This window comes from Tenrec ecaudatus, chromosome 3 (genome assembly GCF_050624435.1).
Source record: "Tenrec ecaudatus isolate mTenEca1 chromosome 3, mTenEca1.hap1, whole genome shotgun sequence".
Taxonomy (NCBI): Eukaryota; Metazoa; Chordata; class Mammalia; order Afrosoricida; family Tenrecidae; genus Tenrec; species Tenrec ecaudatus.
Window position 1 is genome coordinate 215,480,736 of NC_134532.1, and position 21,983 is coordinate 215,502,718.

The following is a 21,983-nucleotide window of genomic DNA, read 5'->3' on the forward strand; positions in this document are numbered from 1 at the left end:
ATCCATGCAGAAACAACCCGGGGTTATAATTATCTCATTGTTAAGCAAGCACATTTGATACACATAAGCAACTCTATCTTTCGCCAAGCCAGGCATAAAGAGAAAATGAAACAATTTGTTTTCCCAGACCTTGCATACTTCCTTGCTCTTGTTCTTAACAGTCTGTTCAAAACATAAAGAAAGCTGCAGAAGAAATTGGCAAACACTGACACATAGGTCATGAGACTTCTCAGCCGTTTAAGGTTGTCTCTTAATAGCCTTCAACACTCCCCCCTCTCACAAAAAAGACACAATCATGTAAGACTGCAGGAGGGAAGCCAAGTCAGTGAATGTGTAAGCATCTCAGCGCTGGCAGGGGTCTCCACGTGGCTGCTCCAGCACCCAGGGCTGCATCAGAGTAGGTCCATGTGGCTTCTCCTCAGGGATGTCTTTCAGGAAGTGAGCCTTGCCAGCTGAAGCAGGGAACTGGCTAAGGCAGCTGCACCCTGGTCCAACCATCAGAAAGCAAGAGACTCAAGAATTAGACAGGCAAGACTTGCTGAACCATTTATCCCTCTGCCCTTCAATTAACCCCATATGTGTTTTTTAACCAGGTTGGCACAATAAACCAGCGTCTTGGTCAGCTAGATTGCGGCTGCTTAAAGCAGGAGGCCTAGGGGTAGGTGGGTGGTATGATTAAAACACCAAAAAAGGGCCCCACAAATGCATGTATGGGCCCACCTGGTGGGGAGAAGTAGACTAACATCCCTGACACTGCGGGCGGTCACGAAAACCCAGCCTTCACCAAAGTACACAATGTCTGGTTTTGCTATTCTTTGATGACAGTTCTGTTAAACCAGTCCTTGGGAAACGGGAAAAGTTCCATTGATGCCGCCATTGTTCCATTCACTGGCTGCACCAATCTTTTCCACGAGGGGCAAAATTGCCTGTGTGTACATCACCGAGCACAACAAATTGCCCAGGGCAATCAGACACATTTAAGTTGGAACCCCATAGACAAAGCCAGCTGAGTCGCTTGACCAAGGAAACACACCTGCAGAGGATGTCCAGTAACTGTTGTTCAAAGGGGCAAACATGGTGCCCTTGGTAGAAAAGGTCACCGGTAGCCTGGACCCGCAGGTAAGTGACACAAGAACTGGGGGCCATCGTACTACCGCCCATCGGAGGGGTGAGGCGTGAACTTGTGAACTGGAAGTAATAATGGCACACATTACCAAGAATAAGGTAGATGGTCCTGTCTGCTGTCCCTCAGAGACCTTGCTTGAGCTTGAGTCACTAGGGCCTGTAGCGCCCCCGTCATTGGCGGTTTCTGGCTACGGCATCTGCGGCGAGGTCGTCTGGATGGACGCTGCGGCTCCCCTCCTGGTTTTTCGGGGGTCTGTTGACTGTGGAACCTCCTTTGCCAGGCTCATCCTCACTCAGCCGCAGGTTCTCCTTTGCCGTGTGCAGAGGATCCATCTGTGTGGTGTTGCATCTGCCGGCCAGGCACCCAAATGGGCTTTCCTGCTCCTTCTGGAAAGACAAGCAAAACCTCTCCCTTGGGTAAGCATGGGATCAGGGCCCTTCCATGGATTGGTCGCCTGATCCTTCCATTTGCCCAAAGGGAACGGAGTTGTTCGTGGCAACGTTCAGCCCCAATACTTGTCAGCTTGGGGAAAGGTCTTGTTTGTTACATTTTTAAAAATTCAATGTAAATAATGTCTCTGTTAACTTCTCCTGTGGTCTTTCCCCCCCCCCCCTATGTGGACCCCATTTCCAATTGTTTTTTAAGAGCTGCATGAACACGCTCAACAATACCTTGTCCTTGTGGATAATCCGGAATTCCTGCAGTATGAGAAAGGGTCCAAGAAGAGCAAAATGCAGCAAGAGCGGAGCTGGCGTAAGCCGGCCCATTATCAGCTTTTATAGCACGGGGCACGCCCATCACGAGCATGGCAGCTTTGAGGGCACAAATTACTACAGCTGTACTTTCTTCAGACAAGGCCGTAGCAAAAATACATGAAGAAAACGTATCTGTAATAACGTGCAAATTTTAAATGACCAAATCGGGGAATATGTTACATCCATCTGTGTGAGGGCGGAGGCCACGGGATTCGTGCCTAAGGGTTGGAGGGGCCCAACGGGAGTGACAGTCTCCCAGCAGAACGAGTACCAACCATATGTTTACATGTCGCCTGAGGTAACTCTGGGAATAGACGACACAAGGGCTCAGCCGAATTGTGGACCTGAGTGTGCATACAGTGAGCTCACTCTCAGGCGTGGCCACCCACTGGCGCATCCATCTGCTGACTGCCCACGGCTACGGGCCCGGCCGCGTTTGATGGGGGCGAATACGCTGCACATCCACAGGGCGATCTCTCTGTGCCAACAATTGCATGGAGGCCATCGTGGCGTGGAGAGCACCGGGAGAGGCTAATGACAGCCAGCGGACGGAGAAGAACACTGGCTGCATACTGGCTGCCGGGAAAACACTGACGGGGTACGATAGTCGCGCAAAAGCGCCAATCACTCGGCATGCTGCAGAGCCACCGAGCGCAGACGTGTGCACAACGTCGGGTTTTCTTGGGTTTTCATTGTATGACCAGTGAGATATTGAAGAAGCAGTGACTGCCAATGCTGCGTGTGGGATAGGGTTAGTTGCCAACATTCGTTTGTGTTCAATTGAGAAACAAGGAAGGGTGGGTAAAATTCTGTGCTTGGCGTAATGATTATCAATCCGCCCGATAGGTAGACCACACCAGTTGAGCCAAAGGGGACGCCTCAAATGCCCAAGTAACCAAATCCTTGGATAGCGGGAGCAGCGCATCAGCCTCCTCGCCAAGGAGATACTTTGTTGTATTTAATACTTTTATTGTCATACAAACATTGTCCAAAAAAGGGGCCATGGTGGGGGAGGTGGAGTAGGCCATACGGACCCAATACACCACTCCTGTTCTTTCCTGAAAAGGGGCCCCATGGGGAATCCTGTAGTTGGCAGCACCAAGGCTAATAAAACCACCCCAGGTCGGTAACCAAAGAGCACCGCCTCATTCAAGGTCTGATTAACTATTTGCGGGGCCTCTCAGGCTTCTGGAGAAATGTTAATATGTTCTCTGGTCATTCAGGGCCTTTAAGCAGGGAAAATAAAAGTTGCAAGTTGCTGGGTGGTAACACGTAAAGACGGGCGCATCCATGGTGTGTTGCCCAAGAAATGCTGCACAGACGCCAAAGTAGGGGCAGAAGGTAAGACAAACGGAGCTTTTGAGGCTTTACTAGTACAGTGGTTAAGTTGTGTCCAAGAAATAAGGCTCCTGTATTTGAATTTTTTCCGCCGCAATACAAAGTCCTTGAGAATTTAATCCCATTATAATGTTTTCTAATAAGACCTGTAAGGCAACAGGATTTTCATGCCCTATAAAATGTCACCCATAGAGTGGATGAGGTGACATTGAGAGGAATCCGACAATGCCTGCCAGACATAGAGCTGACAGAGTCGGGCTCTTTTTCATACCAGGGGCAAAGGTTCCCACTGAGATCTGCTCGTGGGTGCAGCACAATTAACAGAAGGGATAGAAAATGCAAATTTCTCCTTCTCCTGGTTGAGTAACGGTATAGAGAAAACAGTCTTGTATGTCAATTGTAATTATGTATAAATTCATAGGTAAGGCAGGAAGATCTGGTAGCACGCAAATCATGCAAAACCCGAAACTTGTCCAATTTCTTCTTGATAACAAAAGCAGGAGGATTCCAGGGGCTAACTGATGGTTCTCCATGGCCTTTGGGTAACTGCTCCTGGACCAACTGATGTAACATTGCTTGCTTTTCATGAGTCAAATGGGATTTTTGGAACTCCATGAGAGCTTTATAGGAAACGAGAGCTCCTTTGGGGAAGTAGCCATTAGAACTGCGGGTGATGATCTGTCGGTAGCTGGACACCCATGTATGTGGTGCAGCACATCATGACTCCACAAATTGTTAGGGGGATTTTCCAGAACTAGGGGCGTGAAATGCCCTGGATGGCCTTCCTCGTCTGTCCAACTGAGGAGATGGGTGACTTGCCAAGAAGTAATCTGACCGCCCTCTCCTCTAACACGGGGTCCTGCAGAAAGATCCCATAAATGGGAAGCTTCCTTCCGGATGCAAGTAACTTGTGCTCTGGTATTAACTATCCCCTTTAAGGCTTTCCATCTGTTGGGGGGCATCCCCCACAACTACTCACAGGTGCGATAGGTACAATTGTACGGTTAATATATAGACAGATTATAATGAAGCAAGAGAGAAATAATCGACAGAAAGCAAGAGAGAAATAATCGAGTCGGACACATTTCATGGTAGCATGCTCACCTCAGCCCCACTTGGTGGTCCACGTGGAGGGGGTGGGGAAGGAAGCCAAGGGGAAAGGGAACAGGGGAGCGAGGATGGGAGAGGAGAGGGGGAACCAAAGACGAGAGGCCAAGAGGGGAGCCTGAGAAAAAGCTCTTTATTTCTTACCCAGGCCTCTGGGTAGGGGAGGGTGCAAGCCCACTAATTACACGTAAAGACATACGTCATAGGAAGGGGTTACACTACAGGTTATACAGCAATGAGAGGGGGACAGTCTAGGGATATACATGCAATAGGAAGAGGAGGGATTAGGGGTATACATGTGACAAGATGGGCAGATCCTAGATTCAGATGGCAGCCTAACTTTGGATGTCACTGAGCCGGTTAGACCTGTTTTTTGGATCTCCATAGAAACCATTATCAGTAGAGTATAAACTAAGGTAACCAGACATCCCGATTTTTAACAATTTGTCCCATGTCCTGTGGCGTTTTAAAAAGTCCCAGTTTTTTAAAAGAATGCACAAGCTAGGGTATACGGTTTTCGGCTGCCATGTGGCTATTTTGCCAGGATATGAGTTTTATCAATGGTGTCCCGCTTTGCCAATGTTAAAATCTGGTCACCTTAGTATAAACCCCACTTACAGGGACTAAGCTAATGGTCGGTCGCAAGCCTTTAGGGAGTAGCCCATTGTCCTTACCAGCGGGGCCCCTACCTTAGTCTGGCAACTGGCTGCCTGCAGGGAGGTGCTTGACAATCATTTATCATTAGCTGCAAGCAGCGTCCTAAGTCTCATATATTTGGGGGAGCCGATTTGGGAGAAATCTTTGTTTCCCACCTCCACCTATGTCATGAGTCACGGGTACATGATGGGCCACAGGATTTTTGGAAGCCCCCTTCTTTGCGGGGCTGGGGTCGCCCTGCTGGGAGTTTCAAGGCTGCCCTTTGCTATCAGTCTTCGAGCTGCCATCCTTGGCCCAGTGAAAACCTTTTTTTCACATTTGGGGCAGACCCAGGGGGTCTCCTTCCTTGCCTTGATTTCCCTTTCTGGGGGAGCACTGTGGAGCCCTGTGTCCCTGTCCTCCACATTCCCAACACCTTGTACCATTGCTCTCGATTCCTTTCACATTCAGGTGGACAGCAAGCGCCTCAGCGTTATGACAAATAGCGCCCAAGTGGCGAGTGGCGCCCATCCACTCTTCCCAACTGCCAGCACGCACCAAGGCAACAGCTCGCCTCGCCTCGGCTGTAGCACCTTCCCAAACCAGCTCCTTTACCAGCGCCGCTGCAGCCCCATGTGCTGAACACCGTGTCTGTTTCCCGCGTCTGCCAGACAAAATCAGCAAAACTCTCCGGCGGTTTCTGCAGGAGTGCCCCAAATGCAGACTTCCGCTCCCTCTGTCCCTTTTGAAACTGCGTGCAGAGCACAAAGGTGACCTTGATCGAACTATTGTGGGGGCCTGCATTGGGGCTACTGGAGACGCGTCATTGCCCTTGCCTTGGTGAGAGCCTGGAGGGATATTGATTGTTTCCCTGGGATATGCTGCCCTGTCAAAAGGCAGATGTCCACTGCAGACAGTAGCATGATGCGCCTCCCATCTGTGGGGTATTTAGTGCCGTGGCATGCACTCAAACATTTGAGTTACAATGGAGGCTGTTTGCTATCACAGCTTTTCTCATTGTATTCAAAGTTTCTAAGCTGTTGGGGTTGCTAACCTGCCTGAGGGGCAGGGTAACGGAACAACTGTGGGGGTAGGGGGAAATTCCCACCGGATTGCCCAAAAGATGGCGATCTTTGGAGAGGTGGGGGAGTCCGGAGACTCCTTCCCCGAGGGGTTTCCATAGTCTGCTGGGGGATGGGCTGCGGCAACCCAACTACTGTGGACGGAGGCCTGGAGGCCAGAGGATCAGACGCAGCGGCCTCTAATGCATGCCAGGCCTCAGTTGGTAATGATGGACACAAAGGCTTTGTCTTAGGCAGAGCACCCTGAGAAGTGGAGTGGGCCGGGGAAAGTAAAGGCTTTGGAAGGCAGGATTGGACATCAGGGGATAAAGGCAAGGTTATTAAATCTGCCGACTCGGCTGGGTCTGGAGGGGCCTCCGCCTGAGGCTGGGGCTCGCCAATGAGAACCCAGGCCGGGATGGCTGAATGGTGAAGACATCCCAAAATGGCAGCAGCAATTGGAAAATAAAGGTTACTGGCAGTACCAACCCCTGACTTTCTTGTAAGTTGAGCTACTTCAATGATTCTCTCCCAGGTGTGTTCATCTCACACCTGCCCCGCCAGGAGCCAGGGACAAAGTTCTAAAACTTGTTCATGGAATGCCTTAACGTGTTTCTCAGACACCTTCACGTGCCTGCTTTCAGTACATGTAGCTCAGTCTGCTGCATATGAGAGGGAATATTACCCATCGCTAGAGGTCCGCTCACCTGGCCTCGAATGTGCTGCGGGGTCCCTGTTTGGGCACCAAAATGTGGGAACAGGTCCGGCTTACAGGAGCGTGAGGGAGCCGGAGCTACCAACTGACCCACACACAGACTCATCCTTATAAGGTTATAAAACCACGCTAACGAGGAAGAGGCAGGCTTCTGCCCTGGGCTAGAGCAAGCAGAGGAAGGCAGAAGTTTGCAGAGCTGACGTGTCTCGGGGCTGTTGCGTCTCACCGGTGTGCCGGAAGCCATTGTAACAGAGAAACGGTTTGCCGTTTAAGAAGGCTGAGCGGCATTCTGCGCTTCCCATGCCGTTCCTCCTTTATGCATTCTAACTCCACAGCCATCGCCCCACACGGATCAATTGTCAATGAACTGGGGACTGCCATCCTATCGGTTCCTGGGTAAGGGTCGGGGCAGAGCCTAATCAATCCATCAGGTCACAGCTACACTGCCTTAGGGACTGACCAGAGTTGAATCCTCTCTGACCCTTCTCCTGCTGCTGGAGCCAGATCTTGCCTCGACCTCCTGTTGAGTCCCCTGCCATCCCAGGAACTGATGTGAGCAAGGCTGCATTTGGCACCGGATTCAAAGGCCCAACTTTGGGTTTATATTGCCTCTGCCTCCTCCACCCTGTATTCCCCTTCAGTCTGTTTCATCCTCCTCCTGCCTGCAGTTCATCAGCTACCAGAGTCAGGAGATTCCTAACTTGAAGCAGACTGGACTGACCTATGTCTACAAGGATGAGTAAGCCACTTATTGGCGTAAATCTTTCTATATGCACACACATAGACGCGTCACTGGTTTCCCTGCTCCAGAGAACTCAGAGTTTTTGTTGTGACTGAACACTGCCACCTGGTGTGTGAGTCTGGAAATGACAGGGATTGGATTTGTCAGAATTAAGTTATTTGAAATAACAAAACATTTTTTTCCCTTTAACATCATATGAAAACAACTTGTTCTAGGTAATAAGGACTTCTTAGACAAGACATAGTCTAACTCTTAGAGGTCAAGTTGAATTTGAATAAGCCTCATGGTCACGATCAGATCTTGGATCTCAGAGCCATCCAGTGGATTCCGACTCATCGCGGCTCTTAGGACAAAGCAAAGCTTCCCGTGTGGGCGTCTGAGACTGGACATCTCTCTCCTGAGGAGCATGTAGGCCTAATGTTGAATGGTATAAAAGAAATGTGAGCTTCTTCCCAGCAACATAGGGATGAAAACGCCATGCAGGCTGGACAGCCCTGAAAATTGTCATTGTTTCTGGGAAGTTGACGCAGCAGCTAGTTTGAAATACACTTCCAGGTGGGTGTCTTTCACTCAAATGATCAGATCTTCTGATGGGGATATAAACACACATATTTTAACATTGATACAGAGAAAATATTTGTTTAAACGACCCGATCTGCCCTATACCAGCTAAATGGATTACTCTGCTCTGCAAACATAGGATCACTTTTCCACCGCTGCACAATTTCCATGACACTCCTTCTACAGAGTGCGCCTCACAGACTCAGCCTTTGGTTGCATTCATTCCATCCCTCCACACAGCCTCTCAGACCACCTTCCCGTTGCTCGCTTTTGCAGTTTCAATCTCTCCGTGTCTCTCCACCCTACCAGAGGAGGCTGAATTTCTTTCTCCGCGTACCTCTGTGAATCTCCCTTCCCTGCAGCTTACCTACAGGTGGGTGTTTCTCTTTCAAGTCGCCTCCCATAGAAACAGGTGGGCTTTATCAGAAGCTACCCAAGACTGCTCCAAATTCCATAGCAAACAAACGAAGTCAGAGCAATCCCAAGAAGAGAGCAAGCTTAGGGACATGATTTAAAAAGAATAAATGAACCACGGCCTCTGGCACCAACGTTTGCAGCAGTCCCTTGACCTTGGGGAAGGGCAGGCACAGTCAGGCGTCCTTGGATTTACGGATGAGCAGAGGGTGTCTCAGTACTCAGACCTGTGCAGTCACAGCTTCACAGTCTAAATCCAGGGCTGAGCCGTGGAGCCGAGTGAAAGAGAAATGACACTGTCATTTAATGAGCTGGAAATCCCTCAGGAGGCGCCACAGGGATCAGCACAAAGAACAGTTTTACTTGGCAGGGCTTGTAAGGCCACTCACTTGGATTTTCACTGTAAATTTAAACACCCACCAGAACAAAACGACACTAAGTGAACTGACAGGTGAACCCATATTCACACAATGGAACCCCATTTGGAAAATACCAGCGAAGAACTTTGGATCTGTCAGCTTAGGCTAAAAGAGTAGCTAAGCTGTGTCACGGCTCTTGCAGACAAGTCCATCGAGTCTCAGCACAGGGCAGACGGGCTCTCGGAGGCCAAGAATGGGAAGGTATTTGTAAAGCCACACAGCTGTGACTGAGAGGTGGCGTGAAACCCATCCTACTGAGCAAACTAAGAGGGCAGAATTGCCCTAAACTGACTTCCCTGGGGGCATGGGCACAGTATCGCGAACAAGTGCACGTGATAATAGTGACTTAACAATTAACACAGAGCAGACGTTTGAAATCAAATCTTCCAGGGAAGCACACCACTAACTCACCTGAACCACATGAATGAGAGAAAACGCACAGCAAACTCGGTGTGATCGTGAGGTTGTGTGTGACCGTGGCTAGGTCAGGAGTCTCAACCATGTGACGGCTGAGGCCTCCCCCTTGACGGGACCTGACAAATGTAATCAACTCCCTGATGGGATCTGCTCGGAGCAGCCAAGCGCTCCCGGGAAGATTTGGTGGAATGTTGGTGGTGTTGGTGCCGTCAAATCGAGTCTGACTCAGGGCAACCCAGTGCACAACAGAAGGAAGCCCTATCCGGCCCTGTGCCATCCTCAGTTACTCTCCTGTCTGAGCCTCTTGTTGCAGCCACTGTGTCCATCCATCTTGTCAAGGGACTTCCTCTTTTTTCCACCCCTCGCCTTTATCGAGTACAGGATCCTTCTGCAGGGGCTAGTCTCTCCTGACAACATGTCCAAAGTGAGAATTCCAAAGTGGGAACTTTGGAGCACTTCATTGGGCTCATTTGGATCTTGTGCACGGTTCCAGAAGCAGCCGCGTAAAGAACAGAGCACTGCATGACGCACAGTCAGGAAAGCTGTGTGTCAGGGTTGTGTCCTCTCACCATCCTTGTTTGTATGCTGAGCAAATCGTCAGAGAAGCTGAAGGAGAGTGGGGGAAGGTTCATTAACAACCTGAGGTATGCAGACGACACAACTTTGTTTGCTGAATCCCACTGCCATCCAGGCCCTGCTGACCTGTAGGTACGCCCTGTGGGTTTGACTAAGAGTAGAAACCCCAGCGTCTCTGGATGCGCTGTTGGTGGTACTGAACTGTGGACCGTACAGACCTCAGCAGACCGTGTAACCACTAACCCACCAGGACACCTGATTTGAGGACTGGAAGCACTTGCTGATGCAGAGCGAGGATTGTAGCCACACTGAATTAGCACTCAATGTGAAGATGACCCAAATCCTCACCACTGGCCCTGACACACGGTAAGTCAGGAAAAGGTTGACATTTTCAAGGATTTGACTTGTTTGGATCCACAAGTGATAGTCATGGAACCAGCAGTCAAGAAATCCAAAGATATATGAATGCTATTGCACTTGATTCATTCTGAATCCCCCAGAAGCAGAGAGAAAGCTGGCTTCATTTTGTAGTCCATTCGTAAGTCTAGAAGCTCTGCGGAACCATTTCCCCACGGAAGACCGCGCTGGCATTGACATTGTGTTGAAGTAGCTTGCAGTCTCACAGCACGTCTGGGGCACTCTATCACAGTGACTCCACAGGGAGCGGCTCTAAGGAATTAGTTAGTGCCTGAGCAGCATTACCAATGTTTGTGTTTCGGGGTGTTGTCCCCTTGCAATCTCCCAAGTAAGAAATTATTTAATATATTTTCGCAAATAGGTACAAATGTTGGAGCTGTATAGACATGGACTTGTGCAATGCATTATTCACTGCGTGAACGCATCTAAGGACGACGGCAAGCCTATGAGGAGGATGCTGCCCATCTACCCGTTGAACAGATAAGGGACTGAGGCACCCAAATGTGAGGTGTTCCTATCACCAACTGTAAGTGGCAGTCTTAGTTCTCTAGTGCTGCTGTTAAAGAAATACCACACGTAGGTGACTTGCACTTCCAGTCCTCTATTCACTCACAGTGAAGGGGGCTAGACGTACATTCACAGATGGGGTGTTTAGCACATTCAGGGGACAGGATTCCCAACACACCCCAGCAAATGTCAAACCTCGTCCGCTGTCATCAGTAGTCCTGGCCCGGAGTGAAGGCAACTGAGTCATACACAAAATTGAGGTCATGGTGGGTGGTCAGGAAGCTGGGACAGTGGCCTAACGTGTTTAGTAAGAGCCTGAGCCTGTCCATATACACATCAAGACTCCTCTGGTGGAGAGTAGGTGGGTTGCCCAGATAACACTCATCAGGGACTGCAACCTCCAGGAAGAGGAACCTGCAGAGTGGGACTGAGTCCCTCAGCACTCTCTCCAGAATAGCTATGGAAACTGGCTTCCCAGAGAAGCTGAATTTGAGGAGTTGGGTGCCATGTCCCAGGTCAGGCAGGATGCAGGTGAGCTGGGAGTCGGTGAGCCAGAGGGCTTCCAGGAGGCCTGCAGATTCCAGAGCACACAGTCCAGGTGGCCTTCCAGGAAGACAGATTCCAGATAGAGTTGTTTGAGCTGGTGCAGTCGCAGGAACTGAGAGGTGAATAGGACAAGGAGGTTCTCCTGGTCCTGTGCCTCTGCCTGGGAATCCCAGAAATGACAGCTACTTCCAAGAGAAGGAGATGTCTCAGATCCACCATTGATTGGCAGTATTGAGCTGCACAACCTTGGAGGATCTTGTCAATCAGTTCACATTGGGGCGGCCTGGTCTCAAAACTCATCTTGTCACAGTACAGGTGCAGCAGCCCTTGGCTCAGTGAGGAAGTTCCGGGGCTCATCCAAGCCAGAATCCGTAATTCTCTGTTGGATCGGCTGCTGAGGGATCGTGGGAGATGGTGGGATCTCAGTAGTCCTCTCCTGGAGTGACTGGCTAAATGGAGGCGACAGGCTGGGGGTGCTCGTGCTGATGGCTTATGTGGTCATTGAGAGGCCATGGGGGCAGGATCGGAACTAAGGGGCCCACAGCAGAGGGGTCCAGGCCACAGGCAGAGCTTTCTGAGGGGCATCTCGACTTCCAGTGGGCTAGCAGGAGCTGAAGTCCCTGAAACCTAGGCAGGCCTCTTCTTGGCTGTGGGGGTGACTGGTGCAAGATCAAAGAGCGAATATATTTTTCAATTATGTGGAATCATGGGACTTACCAACTGTTCAACAGGTGACAGAATGAGTCAAGTGACCCAACTTTGCCTGTGAGCCCTTCCCAGGCGAACAAGCTCTGATTCCCATCAGGAGACTACAGATAACCTCCGGGCGCATAGTGAACAGCCAAGGGCAAATAGGAGACATCTTTTATGGTAGCAACTTTATGGAGGGTGATAGTGGGGGCTCTTTTCAGCCTGGAAAGTATGTATTTTGAGGACATGTCTACGTTGGAATTATGGTAAGGTGACCAGATTTCAACATTGGTAAAGCGGGACACCATTGACAAAACTCATATCCTGGCGAAATAGCCACATGGCAGCCGGAAACCATAAACCCAGCTTGTGCATTCTTTCCAAAAATGGGGACTTTTAAAAAACGACGCGGGTCACGGGAAAACTTGTTAAAAATCGAGACTGCCCACATCTGGTCACCTTAATATGGAGATCTTCCTCTTAGTACAGGTTTTCCAGGCCTGTGGTTGCAACCGTTGAGATCATGCGGGATCCACTCTTCCAAGTGCCGAGTTTCCCAGAGGTGGTGCCCTCAGGGTGGGACTTGATTGATAGGTTGAACTCCACCTAGTCCAGTGTGCCTAGTTGGCATTAACTCCTAGCTATCACAGTTACATATAAACAGGATGACCACAAGCAGTGGGTATTCATTCTGCAGCGCAAGGCTGATGGTTCTCCTTGGTGTTGACTGGGACCTGGGCCTCAGAAGTTCTCCATAGAATCTCCAGTGGGCTCCACCGTGGGGAAAGCAGATGGCCTTACCCCCAGGCGGTTGCCAACAGGATCAAGGGACGTCAGAAGCTTCCCTGGTACTGCCACATGTACCAGAAGCAGTGCCGAGGTGAGAATGGCTTCAAGCGTCACTGCGTGTCCCAGGCTCATCACAGACAACTGTTGCAGGCGGCAGAAAACCCTCAGCAATGCGTGGAGGACTTTTCAGAGGCGTTTCGAAGTGGCTTTCTGGAACTTCTCAGGAGGTGCTTTGGCACCCAGAGGGTCCACAACAACGTCGTCTATAATGAATACATCAGTCATCGGGAGCTCATCCACACGAATGCTACGGAGTGGGAAACTGATTTCACCGTGTGGCCAGGCAGAGGCCTTGTGCCATGCGGATGAAACACCAAAGGGTTGGCATATTCGGTGCATAGACAGGGACCCTGAAACCATCCGCCGGCAAGTGGGACTAGAGATGAAGAAGCGACTGCCAAGTGGATTGAAGAACAGCGAGAAGAGGCTAGAAGGAAAAGTCCAGGGCGCCCTGGTTTCACAGCACTGAGCAGGGAAAACGAAGAGAAAGTTGCATTCCTTTTGAAGAAAGGAGCATGTCTTTCGGGAGAAGCAATATCACCCAAACCAAGGGGCCCGGGGCCACGTGCGTGGAAGGCAGAGGGAGAGCCGTACAGCCCCCTGGAAGCGGAAAGACCCTTCCCATGGCGCAGCTCAGCCCAGAGCATAGAGGAAGAAGACGACTTCTGCACGGATGAAATCACGGAGTCGACAGAGGAGGATTGTCTGCACAGACTACTGGCAACAGCCCGAAATTGTGGCGAAAATTATGACCACCACGCTTGGAGGAAAATATCAGAAAGGAAGTCGTGGACAAACATGCCGCTGTTGTGCCAGGTGATCGATTCTGGGGACAAGATGGAACGTGACCAGACGCGTTTAGAAACTGTAATACCAGCGCCAGGAAATCGAATTCCAGTTTTCAATGGTGACGACAGAGGACATGAAGGTAGCCTAGAATGCCCCGATGAGGAGACGTTTCAGCGACTATCCTCATGGAAACTGGCCCTTTCAGAGGACGCAGAGTTGAATGGGTCCAAATTTGCCAAGTTTGAAGATTTAACACATTAAAATAAAAAGCATCAAATTGTGTTAGGGTGTTCTATTTGTATACAATAGATTTTTTTTAAGCCCAACAGGATAAATGCTATGGACATTGAAATAGATCCAAAGGTTTTTGTTTTTATAAATCATTTTATTGGGGGCTCTTACAGCTCTTATAACAATCCATACATCGATTGTATCAAGCACATTTGTACATATGTTGCCATCATCATTTTCTTTCTACTTGAGCCCTTGGTATCGGCTCCTTTTCCCTTCCCTTCCCCACTCTCCCGGCTCCCTGATAAATTATTTTCTTATCTTTCACTGTCCTTTGCTCACATTCTGTTATTCCTTCACCTAGGCAGGTGGGGATTACACCATCGATCATTGTGATCAGTTTCCCCTTTCTCCCACCTTCCCCTACCCTCCTGGTATTTCTACTCTCATTTCGCTTCCATTTGCCATGATCTGTACCAGTGCACATGCCAGGATCCAGCCAGAACTGAAAGGCAGCACACTGGGGTCATGATGGTGGGGGGTGAGGAAGCCTCAAGGAATCAGAGGAATATTGTGTGTTTCATTGGTGCTATACTGCCCCTGGTTGACTCACCCCTCCTTGTGACCCTTCTGTAGGGGGATGGCCTACCGTCTACAGTTGGGCTTTGGGTCTCCAGGGGGAGGAGGAGTTTGGGGCATTCCATGCTAACCTAACCCCTCTTCGTTCGCATCAATATGGTTGTTTGGGGCCTTTTGTTGCCTGATAATTTATCCTGTTGACACCTTTAGTTCACATGGGCTGCTGTGCTTCTTCCATGTGGGCCTTGTTGCTTCCCTATTAGATGGCCACTTGTTTAACTTTAAGACCCCAGGTGCTATTATCTTTTGATCGCTGTTCACCATCAGCTTTCTTCACATCTGCTTATGCACCCATTTTGACTTCCATGACCGTGTTGGGAAAGTGAGCATCATAGAATACCAGGTTATTAGAACAAAGTGTTCTTGCATTGAGGGAGGACTGGAGGGGCTCAAGTCTGTCTGCTACCTGGATACTTTACAAATGTCAATAGACCTATATCCCTATCGTTATATTTTAACATATTAACACTTTTATGTATATTATACCTCTATAAATGTTTCTTATTTCTTTCCTCTGTTCCCTTTTGCTTTCCTCCTGTCCCACTATCACGTTTGACTTTCATTTGGCTCTCAGTAATTCCACTCAGCTAAATTGCACTTGATCAAACCCTACCAGGCCTTCTACACCCTCCTCCCCATCGATTTGAGATCTCCTGTTCCCTTGTCCCTGGGTTTGTTAGCTTCCCTTCTCCTCTGTCCCCACAAACTGTCGGTCCCATCGTTTTCTCCTCGGGATTGTTTATCTTGCTTATCTTATAGAGACATGAAAAAAAAAAAGAGAAAAGGGCCTATAAATAGTTCCAAGTCTGTCTGCTGAACCTTGTGTTTTCTGATCGAGTCTGAGATGCCTTTCGAGTCTGAAGTCTAGGGGACTTCAGGGCTCCTAGGGGACTTCAGGGCTCTGCTCCTCTTGCTGCTGTTGCACTCACTTGCATTTCACCCCTTGGGGATGGGGGTGGGGCGAGGCAGGACCAGGCAAAATCCCTGCATTTTGTCGCTGGTGCTGTCCCCTGCAGTGCTGGTCCGCTCCCCTGAGGAGACAGACAATGCGCTCCCTGTGGGTAGGTTAGTGACCGGTTCCCCCTCCTATCCATGGTTTGCTTGTTTTTCCTTTTCCCCTTTTTATTTGGCTGCCATATGCATCCCCGGGTTGGGTGTGGCCCCTGCCAGAGTGCCTGGGCTTCACCCAGGCAATGTATGCATTTAGTAGCTTTCCCCCCTTGTGCTTTTTTAAGCTTGTCTCAGTGAACTCAGGTTGTTCTTGTCTTTTTCCGCTTGCCTTACTTTGCTTAGTGTTACTTTCTTCAACGATTCCTATGCGACGTGACGTGTTTCATGCATTCATCACCCCTCTAGGGATGCACAGTACTCCGTTGTCCCAGAGCTTTTTAAGTCCGTTCATCTGTTAATGGAAATTTAGGTTGTTTCAACTCTGTGATTGTGATCTGTGCCGTGATGAACAGTAGAGCACACATCTGACCGTGAATATCTTCCAGCAGAGGGATCGCTGGGCCATATGGGAACTTGATTTCCATTTCTTTTAGGTATTGCCAATCTATGTCCAAAATGGCTGTGCCTACCTGCAGGTCTGCCTACAGAGGATGAGAGGTCTTATCTCATCCCCCTCACCCCCACACAACACTTGTTGCTTTCTGATTTTTTTTGCATTGGGCTATCTTTGAGGGTGTTAAGTGGCATATCTCAGCTTTAATGCGCATTTCCCTTATGGCTAATGATTAGGAACATTTTCTCATGTTTACTGGACATTCAGATTTCCACCCTTGTGAAACCACCCCCTCTTCCAGGTCCTGTGCCCACCTCCTCAATGGGCTATTTGGTTTTTGCTTATAGTGGGCTAGCACAGTATCGTAGACTTTAGTAATAAGGCTTTTGTCTAATGTGTGATTGCTAAAGATGTTTGCCCAGTCTGTGGGCTCTTGCTGCTCTAGGCAAAGTCTCATGGCATACACAGGTGTTTTATTTACAGTGTGTCCCGCTTGTCAATCTGTGCTTCCTGCGCTTGTATCCTTTCCTAATTCTGATAGTGTATGGATTCCCTGCGCCAAGTCTTAGGTTTGTCCCAATCCCTCATTAATGGCCCTAAGAGTTTGGGGTTTTACCTTGAGGTCTGTGATCCACCTTGTTATTTTTGCATGGAATGAGGCAAGGGTTTTGCTTAATTTTTCTCATATCCATTTTTCCCAGCACCACTTTCCATTTGCTTTTTTGGGGCCCTTATCAAATATCAGTTGTCTGTATGCTAATGATTTAATTTCTGGGTTTTCAGTTTCCATTGACCAGAATGTGTCATTGTACCAGTATCACGCTAGTTTGACCACTGTGGCTGTGTAATAGGTGCTAAAGTCAGGGAAAGCAAGCCCTCTGACTTTTCTTCAAGGCGTTCTCTAGTTCTGGGCTTCCCTTGTCCATATGAAATTGGTACTCAGCTTTTCCAGTTCTTTGAAGAAAAGTATTGGTATTTGTAGGGGGGGTGGCGTGAAACATACTGCCTTGGGAAAGACGGACATCTTTAAATATTATGTCTTCCGATCCACTTGCACGAGATATTCTTCCGTTTGTGGAGGACACTCGGTTTCTTAAGTGTTCTGTAGTTTTCCTTGTACAAATCTCTTGTGGTTTTTTGATTAAGTATCCCTAGGCATTTCCATTTGTGCTTGGCTATTACCTTTGATCTCCTCTTCCGTGGTCTCATCCAATGTACATAGCGGTCTGATAGACTTGTCTGATCTTACATCCTGCCACTTGGCGATATTCCTCTCTTGCTTGCAGCAGTCTTGTGGAGCTTATCTGTGAATGAGTTTGGTGATCTGTCCTTTGGCCTACTGCCTACACTGATTATCATGTGAGACAGCATGATGCTCAAGGATGGAGTCCTCACTTCTGCTGGGAGTGGTCACTCAGGAGTCTGACCCAAAGAGAAACCAAACTTTATACTACACACCTGGAACCTGCATGTCTGTAGGGATTGACACACTGGCCACCAGATCCATCCAATTGAGACTTATTATAGCTAAGTGTCCCAGTCACTTGACAAGGGAATTTTTCTAAGTGGGTTTCAGTCCCGATAGCATAAAAAATCTATCACAAGCAGTGTTTTTTACAGGGCACCCCTAAGAAGATATGGGTGGAGTTTAGCCTATCAGGTCACAGATCGAGGACCTCCTTTGGAGGTGTGACTGAGAAATTGCTCCCTGGAGGATGGCCCCTCTTTCTCCCCAGGGGTCAGTCCAGTGTGGTGCCTGAGCTAGCTGCCCCACCTCACTACCTTTGCTACCCGTGGGCCAAGACCCCCATATAGAGTGAAGAGAAAATGCACCAGGACCCACACCATGGTATTCTCCATTTCCTCATGTGCACATGTGAAAGTGCACGTGAAAGTGAGAGACTAAGAACCCATGCATTTGAATTGTGGTGGTGTAGACTACTGGAGAGGGCAGGGTCTTGGCCAGGTTTCCAGTGGCTGAACTGTTGGAGGGAGACAAATTGGTCCTCACTCAGGTCAAATTGCCCACTCTCTGTTGCCGCCACGGGGAAAGAACAGCATCAGGACAAAATGTGCATGACCTTGTGCTGAGTACACTGGCTTCCATGGTGGGAGGAAGCCAGACATCCCCCCAAAGCAAATTTCTGCCACTTAACCTTCTGACCACTTCAGTCTCTCCCTGAAGCCCTTCACCTGTAAGATAATATAGTTTGCTCTTATCTTACAAATCAAACAGGTTTGAAAGGGCATGATCTGCAATATGAAAACTTATAAAAACAGACAAAAGTTGAGGGGCCAGGGCTCTGCAGCATAAACACACTCCAGGGCCCAGAACTTTTGTTCAAGGCAGGTTGAGAAATGCCCCTTCTGCGTGTAGCCTGCAACACACCCTTGACAAAGGGCACAGACAAGAGGACAGGTCAAGGTTGGGAACATGAACTAACTGATCAGTTTGCTGACTGCTGCTTCTGCAGCCTTGCCAGGGAACTGAGCTAGAGTGCTTTCCCCGGGTCTCTGAACTGTGGAAGGTGGTGGTCCTTGCTCCTATAGCTCCCTCTTTTTCACTTTCTAATCAGTCAAGTTGATACGGGCCATGTTCACTTGATTTTACAGTGGTAAAAACACTTCAATTACTTTAATAAACAAACTCACCAAAAAAATTCTCAGTGTCTAAGATCAGGTTGACTAGAGAAACAAACCCAGGGACACTCATATGTATTAAGAAAGCGCTTTATTTCAAAGAGTAATTGCATATTAAGAAAACATCCTGGTCCAGTCGAGATCAAGCCCATTAAGTCCGATATTAGCTCATAAATCTAATACGAGTCCATAAAACCTTCTTCAGATCTGTGCGGTCACAGGCAATGGTGCAAATACAGGAAGATCACAGGCCGGTGGGCACATAGCCCTGGGGATCCCATGACGGTGGAAGCATCTCAGCACTGGCAAGGCTCTTCCAGCCAAGTATGGCTCTTCAACAGGAAAGTGAAGCAGGTTTCAGCAGGTCTCCACATGGCTTGTCAACAGGAAGACCAAGACAGAGAGCGTGGAAGTTTCCAGAATCCTCATGAGAAGGCCATGCCAACAAGGAGGCATCATCAGGTTGTGATCTTATTAACAAGCTAGATTCCACTCCGTCACTCTTAATATCCTTCAGGTGACACAAGACTATGTAGCTACCACAACAGGAAACACATTTTCAATCCTAGGTTGGGCAACCATACTAACTACTTTGCAGATTTGGGTTTCCACTATTACTCTATAACCTCTCACAACTGGGTGACCTTCAAAAATTTAGCTTTGATACCTTTTCCTTTCAACACATTAGGATCACACATGCTGATGTGCTTCTTCCATGTGGACTTAAGTTGATTCCTGGCTAGATGGCCGCTTGTTTGAATACAAGCTTTTAAGACCTCAGGCACTATACTAATTGATAGCCAGGCACCATCTGCTGTCTTCACATTTGCTTATGCAGTCAAATCTTCAGGGATCACTTCAAGAAGGGGAGTATCCAGCAAGGCTGTATTATGAGACCCATTCAGTACTGAGACTAGAGTTAATTAGGAGCCCAAAGTCCATCTAGTTATCGATGGGATATGCATATCCCAAATACTATCTTTATAAGAGTTTACACACAAAGTAGAGTTAAGACATGTGCACATCCTACAATCCAAACAATATTAAATATAATGCATTTACCATGTTTTCAACAGATGAACGTTTGTTCCCCTCTAGTATATATTTTAAATTAAAGTCAAACTGACATCAGTCAGTTGAGTGGCCTCCACATGATTTAATCTCCTCTGGAGGGCCTGAACTCCCGTGAAACACAATTATTAATGCAATTACAGATGAACTTTGCTTTGTGCCAGGCTCTGCCTCCAACCTGAGGGTGAAGATCACATAACTCCTTAGCAATCTGCAACATCAAATTATAGGAGGACCATTCTTCAGAGTTTAAAAGATTCACAGGTTTCTTTCCATGATGACCCAATGTCCAATGTTCCACTATTGTTTACATTTAAATCATCTCTACATTGTGATATTTGCTTTGACTGTATGGATATGATTTAATAAATATTTGTTCTTGTGAATCAGTTGACCTCCCAGCCATTCCACGGCTTGTTGTAGAGTTCCAACGACTTTCCCATTTGGTTTATCATCTACTCCAGTTTGAGAAGCCCCCATTACACAAGAACATGTTTGCCATTTTCTACACAAAATGTGCAGCTTGGACGCATTCCTGCCATGCAGCTCCTACAGCTGTAGGAGTGATGGCTTTAACTGTAACATAGTAACAACACACCCATAAAACGTTTGTCTTTACTGGGCACAATATCTTAGTTCCCGTTATATCTTAGTTAACACCCGAGCAATGGGATTGTCTTCCCAAGGTCACGATATCTGCAGGCAGCCACACCCCCACAGGGGACTGCAATACGATGACTTACACTGTTTAGATTCACCGACAACCTACATTGATTCAAGCATGTGACCTACAGTTGTTTTGTTGCAGGTTACTGTTTACATTGACATTTAAATGTCCAACAGCAATTACAGAAGGCAGCTGTACAAGAGGTTGCACACCGAGTTTCATTAAATGTAAAAGATCTGGAAAATGAACTTTTCCCTCCAAATTCTCCAACAGAGGAAACCACTGGCTCAGGGCTCAGCCTGGCTCAACAGGGAGGTGAAGGTAGAGAGAGGAGGTTCTTAGACCCACAAAGGATGCACCCATCAGTCTGTGACCAGATTGATCGCTATTCTCCACCCCCAACCCTTCGAGGTGACAATAAATTAGGTCACACACTGTTCTAGGCCACTGAGTCAGCACCGCCCCACAAAGTCCACTAAGGGGCCATCATAGGGACACATGTGCTACACCGTCAGTGCCTGACAAACTAGAGGAAATCAGAAATTTGGCCTTGGGTGCCTGGTCCCCTTCCTCAGTGAAGGAAGCAGTCAAGAGTTTTTAGTAACTGGGGACACCACAGAGCAGTGAGACAGTAGGAAAGTAGAAGAGAAGGCCCAAGTGGCGGCCATTGCATTAGAGATACGCTCATGGCAACGACCCCTGCGACCACAGCCTAACCAGCAGTGTGTGTGCAAAAATTAGGTCACCGACACCGTAAGTGCCCAGATCATCCCAGAGCGGAAGGTGCCATTGACCCTCATCAATAATCAGCACTGATTTTCCGCTGCCTCTCAGGCAAGCAGGGGGTCTTATCGGAAGTCTGAAGGATGGAACCCTGAGATTGCCCTGCCTTTGCTGTGGCAACAAATGCACTCCTGCATCCTGCCAGCAGACACTCAGGTTGCCATCATGTGGAAAGGTAAGGCAGTCACACACTGAGGGGCAGCCTTCTCCATCCTCCTGTTTGAAGGATATGTATCCCATCGGGAATGCAACATCGGTCATCAGGGAATGCACTCCCCTGCATGCCGTCAGAGAGCAGGGCACAGGGACGTCCTCATTGCATGGTGGGCAATCCAACTGCCATATTATTGACGGAAACACACATTTACCCTCATTGTGGGACCACCCATGGTCATTTTCATCTGGCCTCAGGTTTTTACAGTTCTAGAGACTGAGGTTAAGTAGCTGCTTATCCCGTGGAAGATTCCTCCACACCAAGCTGCCCTTTGAAGATTCCTCCACACCAAGCTGCCCTTTGGGATGCCTGAGAATTACAAGTGCAGACTTGCCACTGGCTCCCAGCGACCTCGCAACCGTCTCAACACTGAAGATGTTGACATGACTTTTAGTAATGGAGAACCGGCAGTTCTAGAAAGCAGCTTTTCTTTTAACCTCCCTGGTGGTAATCCCGAGTGTGGCTCAGGGTAAAGGTTAACTGTGTATTAAAGTTCATCACACCTGGAATATCTACTAGAGAGATTAAAATGAGTAATTTCTTAAAACTTACAGGCCTACAACATAAAA

The 21,983-nt window shown here is 48.4% G+C and overlaps 1 pseudogene; it reads left to right on the forward strand.

Annotated features, from left to right (window-relative positions):
- The first annotated feature begins 1,074 nt into the window (after positions 1-1,074).
- LOC142442527 (DNA/RNA-binding protein KIN17 pseudogene) lies at positions 1,075-13,910 on the forward strand (annotated as a pseudogene).
- Positions 13,911-21,983: the final 8,073 nt, after the last annotated feature.